Source organism: Humulus lupulus, chromosome 9, assembly GCF_963169125.1.
Source record: "Humulus lupulus chromosome 9, drHumLupu1.1, whole genome shotgun sequence".
NCBI classification, from domain to species: domain Eukaryota; kingdom Viridiplantae; phylum Streptophyta; class Magnoliopsida; order Rosales; family Cannabaceae; genus Humulus; species Humulus lupulus.
Window position 1 is genome coordinate 150,089,875 of NC_084801.1, and position 8,439 is coordinate 150,098,313.

An 8,439-nucleotide genomic window follows, 5' to 3' on the forward strand; every position below is an offset into this window, starting at 1 on the left:
ATAGTTTATTCAAAAAAAAAAGAAAAGAAAATATATAATTGGGTAAAATTAAACCAAAAACTGAGAATTTAATTAGAATCGAAATAAGAGTGTAACTATGAAAATCCAAATTAATTAACATGTAAAAGAGTATTAGGCTATTTTCAATTAATGAGTCAAACAAAAATAAATAGTATATAATAAAGCCATTTTTTTCTATGCCTATGTATTTGGAAACTATATATAAATTGACAAAATAAAATAGAAGTAAAGTTTTATGTACGCCCATAAACAATTAAATAAACAATATATCAATTTAAACATAAAAGAACACTATGATTATCTTATCAGCTTCTTTATTAAGATAGTCAAAATTTTGTATACCATCTCTTTGGTAAAACTGTAAAAGTTGGAATATATATATATATTTATAAATATATATATATTAATATGTATAGTCATGTTATGTTATATATTGTGGTGGATTTTATCCCTATATACGTGCGTGTTGAGCCAACCATGGCATATTACCTTATCTCTAAGGAGATCTCTCGATCGAGTACTTGTGTAGATGAATATAAAGTGATTAATAGTGGTGTCCCCACGACATAAGTATGAGAAAGATCTAGAGGAGACACTGAGACTGTCACTATACGTACGCACGTATATATATACTAGTGGAAAAGAAAATATCTAATTTACATTTTAAAAGATATATATCTAAATTAATTTCAAAACATAATTCAACTTAATTACATATAGAATTGACTAATTTTAGTTTTTGGGAAAAACAAAACATAAGTGTATCATCATTTACATTTTTTTCTTTTGCAATTGTTTATTTGTTTTGCTTTTATTTACAAATGAATAAACTCATATGTGTTTTTGCTTTACACATAATACACTATATATTCAAAATAAATTTGGAGTATATTTTAATGCCGTGGATTAGTAATCCTTTTTAGAAATTGAATGGATTCTCCAAATATTGTTTGAAATAAGTTTCAAAATAAATATTTTATGAAAAAAAATTTATACATTTTTGTTAGAAGTAGAATACAACTTGTTAGTTACTACAATATATAAAATATAAAATACATAAAATGAGACAAAATTATATGACTAAACATTTTAATACATCAAATTTATATTAATAATTTTCTTAAAATGTTTAGACACAACAAAATTATTATTATGACATTTTTTAACTATTGGATATTTCATTGTTGTTTTCTTTATAATAATGTACATAATTGAGATTTAAAAATTCTAATAAAATAATTAATTATTTTTCTAACTTTTTCTTCTAAAATATTATTAAAGCATTGTATACACAACAAAATGACAATTTAGTATAATAATTAATTATTCTTTTATTAATTTCTTCTCACATATAATTAAATCATTTTAGATACAACAAAATTATTATGACATTTTTTTAATTATTGGATTTTTAATTGTTGTTTTGTTTATAATAATTTATATAGTTAAGAATTCAGATGTAAAAATTCTAATACAATAAATAATTATATTTTTTATATTTTTTTCTTCTGAAATATCATTTTGGATTGCAATATTTCTCTCCTTCAAAATTTAATAAAATGACACTCTTTAACTTTTATATCATTTGAAATATGTATATTATTTTTCAGCAATTTAGATATTTTTTATATAAAATTTAATTAATTTAGAGTATATATATTTATATATATGGCAATTCATGTATAAAAATTGCCTATTACACTACAAGAAATTGGGGTTTTTGAGGCGATCAATTTCACTGCAAATACCCCCAAAATTCGCTGTAAATAAGTCATCGCAAATACCATTATTTGTGGCGAATAAAATTATCGCCGCAAATAACCACATTATTTGTGGCGAATGTACCGCCGCAAAAATGAGTAAATCCACTGCAAATAATTATGGATTTGGTCGTAATTGACCCATATTTGCGGCGAAAATTTAAAATAATTCATCGCAAATAGTCCTATTATTCGCCGCAAATGATGGGTGATTTGTCTAGTCTGACACTTATTTGCGGCGAACAATTCGCCACAAATACAATATATTTTCGCCGCAAATAGTGTAACAAAAATAAAAAAGAAATCAAATTTAATATATAATAAAATTTATAATCAGAATTGTAGTCTCCATTAATTAATATGAAAATAAACCATACAATCTAATATTAATAATTGTCTTAATAGTATTAAAACAAATAAACACTACTATTTATATAACTATATAATCTATCCTAAGTTGATCGCATCATCATCGTCTAAGTCATCTGGAAATTGAATGACTGGGGGTGGTGGAGATCGTGGCGGAGGTGTTGACGAAGACGCGCCATTTCTAAATGTAGATTGAGGTGGGAATGACGGGGGAACATGTGTAGGTGTGTCATCTCCAAACATATGTGGAGGTGGTGGTGGAGCTTGTGAAGGTGCAGCCGCACATATCTCCCACCATTAAGTTACTTCATCCGATCTCATTGTTTGAGGTGGTGGGCGAGATTCAGGAGGAAGGCGTTGATCAATGTCTGCTTTGTATTGTCTCTGCAAGTTAGCCATCGCTTGTCCCATAATGCTATTATTATCATTGGATTGAGGATGTTGAGTGTATGATGACTACTGTGCCTAAGCTTGAGATTGACTGCTGGAGGCCTTTTTCCCCTTTAATGTGCGACCAACCCCTCGTTCATGCCTAGGACATTCACCCAACACTTTTCTCATGATCATCCTTTCGTCAACCGAACTTCCTTCATCAGAAATAGAAGATGGGACTTGCTGGCTCTGCGCTTCAAAATCTTTGTACATCATTTCCTATTTTTACAAAAAAATATCAGTAATACACCCAAACCATAGTGATTTTAAGGTCTATTACACCCAGATTTTGAGCATGGGGAATTATGATCCCGAAATCTAGGCTCGTTAGGTGTAAGCTCGAAACAAGCACAGTCATCATTTGATCCACCAGTAAAAGACAGTTTCGCCATGAATAACGACCTTGTAAGCTCGAGGAGTATGTAACCTCGAAGGTGCTCCGAGCTTATAGTTGGACTCGCAACTCACGATAGCAAGGGTTCAACACTTGCCCTCAGACAAGATGGTTTAAGCTAGAGAAGGGTAAGCTCGAATGTGATGACTTCGTCAATGGTTACTTTTTGGGAGCATAGGCGAAGCAAGATGATGAACTCGTGACAGACAAACAGTCTTGAAGGCGTAATTAATTCAGTATCTAAGCTAGTCGGTTATGTGTGAATGTCTTTATTGTTGTAAAATCCCTATGTTTAAGGGATATGATGTAATTAGTTATATAATCCCAAATTTTGTGGGATATTGTGATGTACGTAGCAAATAATGTATTAATTAGCATTATATTATTTGATTCACAGGATATCTTCCCGAAATATGTGGGAACGAATTCTGAAACCTTCTCTACAAATAGAGAAGAAAACTCCATTTGTAAAGGACCAAAATCTAGAGATCTTGAGAGAAAACTCTGGGCAACTATTCTCTGAAAAGTTTCTAGAAGACTCCCAAGCGTTTATAACACAAACTCATGGACTAGGCAGATTTAACTGCTGAACCATGTAAAAAGATCATGTTTTCATCTTCTTATTTCATTTTCTCTGATATATTCTTATTTAATTGCTCTCCTTTATAAGTTGACGAAAAACGACGTCAATAGTTTGGTGCTTTCATTGAGAGCCATTAAACAGTGCATGAGTCTGTTTAGTCAGAGAGCCTCTTGAATTAACAATGGCTGCGAATGATCCCAATATACCCGATGAGGAAATTTTAGATGAAAATGAATACCCCCGGCATCCTGGAAAGCAACCTATGATGGATTATGATCCCGATGAGAGGAGTGACTTGTCTAACTCCCGGGGACCACCTGCCCCCAGGGGCTAACGAGGATATGTACTACAATCTCGAGAGATATGTTCCAATCATGGAACTTGAGAATCGCCAATTGCGTAAATAGTTGGCAGAAGCTACAAAACGCAATGAGGAGCTAGCCAAACTAGCTGTTGAAGCACAGGCGGCTCAAGTCCTGCCTCCGCGGGATGCTCAGGTCCCACCACGTAGGCCCCGGGGGAAACCTCGTAAGAACACCGCCACCATCAACACAGCCTGTTCCACCGAGACCCCAGAGAAGTATCCGGGCTGAAGGCGCTGCCAACCCAACTGCAGAAGCACAAGCAGGAATAAGGAATAATCGAGCCCCCTCAGTGACTCGGACCCGAAATCCTGGTGTCACACAGAATGTACCAGAGCTTGATCGGGAGAATTCGGGGCCATCTAGGCCCCAAAATGGAAGACAGGCACCTTCTTCAATAAGGCACCCCTCGCCAGTTTGGAGGGATGCGCGACCGACCCACCATGATAGGGATAGGCAAGCTGGGTGTAGACATGGGAATGAAGAAACTTCCCGGGAGCATAGGGGTCCTCATCCTACAAGAAGACAAATGTCCCGATCTCAAACTATTGAGACGAGGAGACCGACAGGAAACCCATCTCGTAATAATCATGCAACGAGCCATGCCAGGTCCCTTTCAGATGATCAGATCCCATGAGGAAAGATATGTGAATAAGTGATTCTAGCAAATATTGTAGATTCCATAGATCCCATGAGGAACCAAAAGGCGAAAAGTGATTCTAGCAAATATTGTAGATTCCACAGAGATATCAGACATACAACCAATGAGTGTAGACAATTAAAGGATGAGATCGAAGGATTAATCTCGAGGGGGTATTTTGGTCAGTATGTAAGAAACCAAAACCCCAATCAGGCTCCCACCAGCCAGAGGGCAGCAGCTGCACCACCTGCCTAGAACAATAGCTCCCGAGCTCGGGAAGATGAACGACCCCCTCCGATTGATGGAGAAGATGTTATAACCATCTTCGGAGGACCCCATATCGCAGGATTGGGCAGGAATGCCCAGAAAAGATATGTGAATAAGTTAAAGACTAGTGACGGATCTCCCTACGAACCCAAACCCAGTGCTCCGAAACAACAAAGGGTTGAAACTCAACCCATAACTTTCACTGAAGACGACGCGTCTCACGTACAGTTCCCTCATAATGTTCCTCTGGTCATCACCCTTCAGCTCGCGAACAAGATGGTACACCGAGTCCTAATTGACAACGGTAGCTCGGTGAATACCTCTATAAGGCTACTTTTTTAAAGATGGGACTCGCGCTTCGCGACCTAAAAGCCTGTGCAACTACGTTGTACAACTTTTCAGGAGAAGGGATTGCCTGCATGGGATCCATCAAACTCCCTATGACCTTGGGAGACTACCCAGTCTCTATAACCAAGATGATGGAGTTCGTCGTAGTGGATCTTCCATCGGCCTATAACGTACTGCTCGGGAGACCCGCCCTAGTAGGGCTGGGGGCAGTTTCATCTGTTAGGCATCTTGCCATCAAGTTCTCGACTTCTAGTGGCATCGGTACTCTAAAAGGGGACCAGCTCGCGGGCAGGGAATGCTATAGCACTTCATTTAGAGGGAAAAAAAAAACAAGTGCACAGGCACTTGTCATAATTCGGAATGAGGACGGGACGATCTTCGAAATCGACGAGGAAATCGACCCTAGAGTAGAGGAAAGAGAAAACCTCGAGCAATCGGAGGAGCTCGAAGAGGTCAAGCTCGAAGAAATCAATCTCCCAAAGACAGTGAAAGTGGGGAAAAATCTTTCTAAAAAAGCAAAGTAGCAATTAATTTTCTTCTTAAAGGAAAACCAGGATGTTTTCGCATGGTCACATTCGGACATGGTAGGGATAAGTCCAAATGTAATGAGCCATGTACTCAATATTGACAAAAGCTTCCCCCCGAAGCAGCAGAAATGGAGACTCATGGATGATGATAGAAAGAAAGCCTTAAAGGAAGAGGTCGACAGGTTAAAAGCAAATCGGTTCATACGAGATGCCTTCTATCTTGATTAGATCGCCAATTCGGTATTGGTCCCGAAACCTACCGGAACGTGGCAAACTTACATCGATTACTCCGACCTCAACAAGGCATGTCCAAAGGATTGCTTTCCCCTACCTCGGATCGATCAACTCGTAGATGCCACAGCTGGGCACGGTATTATGTCATTCATGAATGCTTATTCTGGATATAACCAGATCACCATGCACACACCGAACCAAAAGCGCACGAGCTTTGTAACTGATAAAGGGTTGTACTGTATGTTATTCCCTTCGGGCTTAAAAATGCTGGAGCGACGTACCAAAGACTTGTGAACAGAATTTTCTGAGTAGATAGGTAATAACATGGAGGTTTATGTTAATGATATGTTAGTCAGATCTAAACATAATGATAACCATGTAGATGACCTCGAAGAATGCATTGCCATGTTACCAAAGTACAACATGAAACTCAACCCCCAAAAATGCTCTTTTGGAGTGTCGTCGAGGAAGTTTCTGGGCTTCATCGTAAACACGCGAGGAATAGAGGTTAATCCTAACAAGATCCAGGCATTAATTGATATGCCTTCACCTCGAAAGCATAAAGATGTTAAGAGTTTAACTGGACAGATGGCGGCGTTAAGTAGGTTTGTTTCTAAATCTACAGACTGTTGTCTTCCATTCTTCAACCTTTTGAGAAGAGGTAAAAAATTCGAGTAGATGGAAGAATGCGAGCTCGCATTCCAAGACCTAAAGAAACACTTCGCAGAACCTCCAATCTTGTCAAAACCTATCACATGAGAAGTCTTATACTTGTATCTCGCTACAACCGAGCACGCTATCAGTGCTGTGCTCGTCTGAGAAGACAAGAAGGCACAAAAACCAGTGTACTATGTTAGCAAGAGGTTACTGGGGGCAGAATCGAGATACCCATTAATGGAAAAACTGGCTCTCATCCTGATCCATTCATCTCGAAAGCTCTGACCTTACTTCCAAGCGCACCCCATCCATGTGTTGACTGACCAACCACTGCGACAAGTCTTGTCCAAACTAGAAGCCTCGGGCAGATTGTTGAAATAGGCTATTGAACTCGAACAGTTTGAGATCACTTATCATCCGAGAATGACCATAAAGGGCAGGCCCTAGCAGACTTCATACTGGAGTGTACAGGAGTATCTGATGACGAAGTTATAACCCCATCCCACAAGCTGTGGAAACTTTATGTCGATGGATCCTCCAACGAAAATGGATTGGGGGCAGGAATCATATTGATCACTCCAACAGGAAGTCAATTTCACTCTGCCTTAAGGTTCAGCTTCGAAGCATCTAAATTCGAATAGCCAAGGAGCTAAAGGCTAAAGCAATACATTACTACAGTGAGTCGCAGTTGGTAGTTATCCAAATTCTAGGGGAATATCAGGCTCGGGGTATAAAAATGGCTGCGTATTTAGAAAAAGCTAAGGCTACACTCAAACATTTTGAGTTCTATGCCATAGAGCAAGTCCCTCGAGAACAAAATTCAAATGCGGATGCCTTAGCCAGGCTCGCCACATCCAATGAAGCCGACACGCTAAATATAGTACCAATAGAGTACCTGTGGACTCCTAGTATCAACGATCCTGAAGAGGAAGACGTATGAATGATTGACTTCGAACCAACGTGGATGACCCCAATAGTCGATTACCTCGAAACCGGCACTCTCCCAGCAGAACAGAACTGTAACGCCCCAACTCCAGGGACCGTTACGCTGTGCCTTGTAAATAGTGCTAAACTCGCTAATCGAGTTATTTGGCCAAAATCGTGTAACTAAGTATGATTAGCAGTTTAGGGATTAAATTTTTTGGATAAGATGTAACGTTTCATTAGAACGTTTAACATATATGCTGGGATCCCAAAATCATAATTTCAGAGTCTATTACAAGAAAACATTTACAACAGGCCGTTCTATGCGGAAAAACAGGGTTTAACCCTAGTTCCCCTTTAAACCTCGGCCGTGGCGGACGAGCAGCTGCATATGTACACGTCATCACCTAAGCTCTCCAACTCAAGGATGGTCCAACTTTCTTTTTCCTTTACCTGCACCACATAGCACCCGTGAGCCGAAGCCTAGCAAGAAAACACAATATAACATGATATAATATCAACAGCGATTGTATGAATTACTCAGGACCAACAGTCCAAACAAATAGGTGACTATCACAAAAGTCACAAATATGGGGACAGCACCCTTTAGCCATGTGATGATAGGATCACCAGGGCTTAACAGATATCAAAATTCACTAATATGGGAACAGCACCCTTTAGCCATGTGACGATAGGATCACCAGGGCTTAACAAATAAGTGAGCATCTCACTAGCTTTAACAGGATAGGTGCATGGTGATTAGTCACCAACATAACCTTCCTCCTGACTCTAGAGTCATAACTGTGGAACATCGTTCCCTAGCCATGTGACAAGCAGTCACCTGGGCCATATGCCCTGGCTCTGAATAACTAGTCTCAGACTAGCCAAGCGCTTATAATTTTCATCGACCTTCTGGTTGGT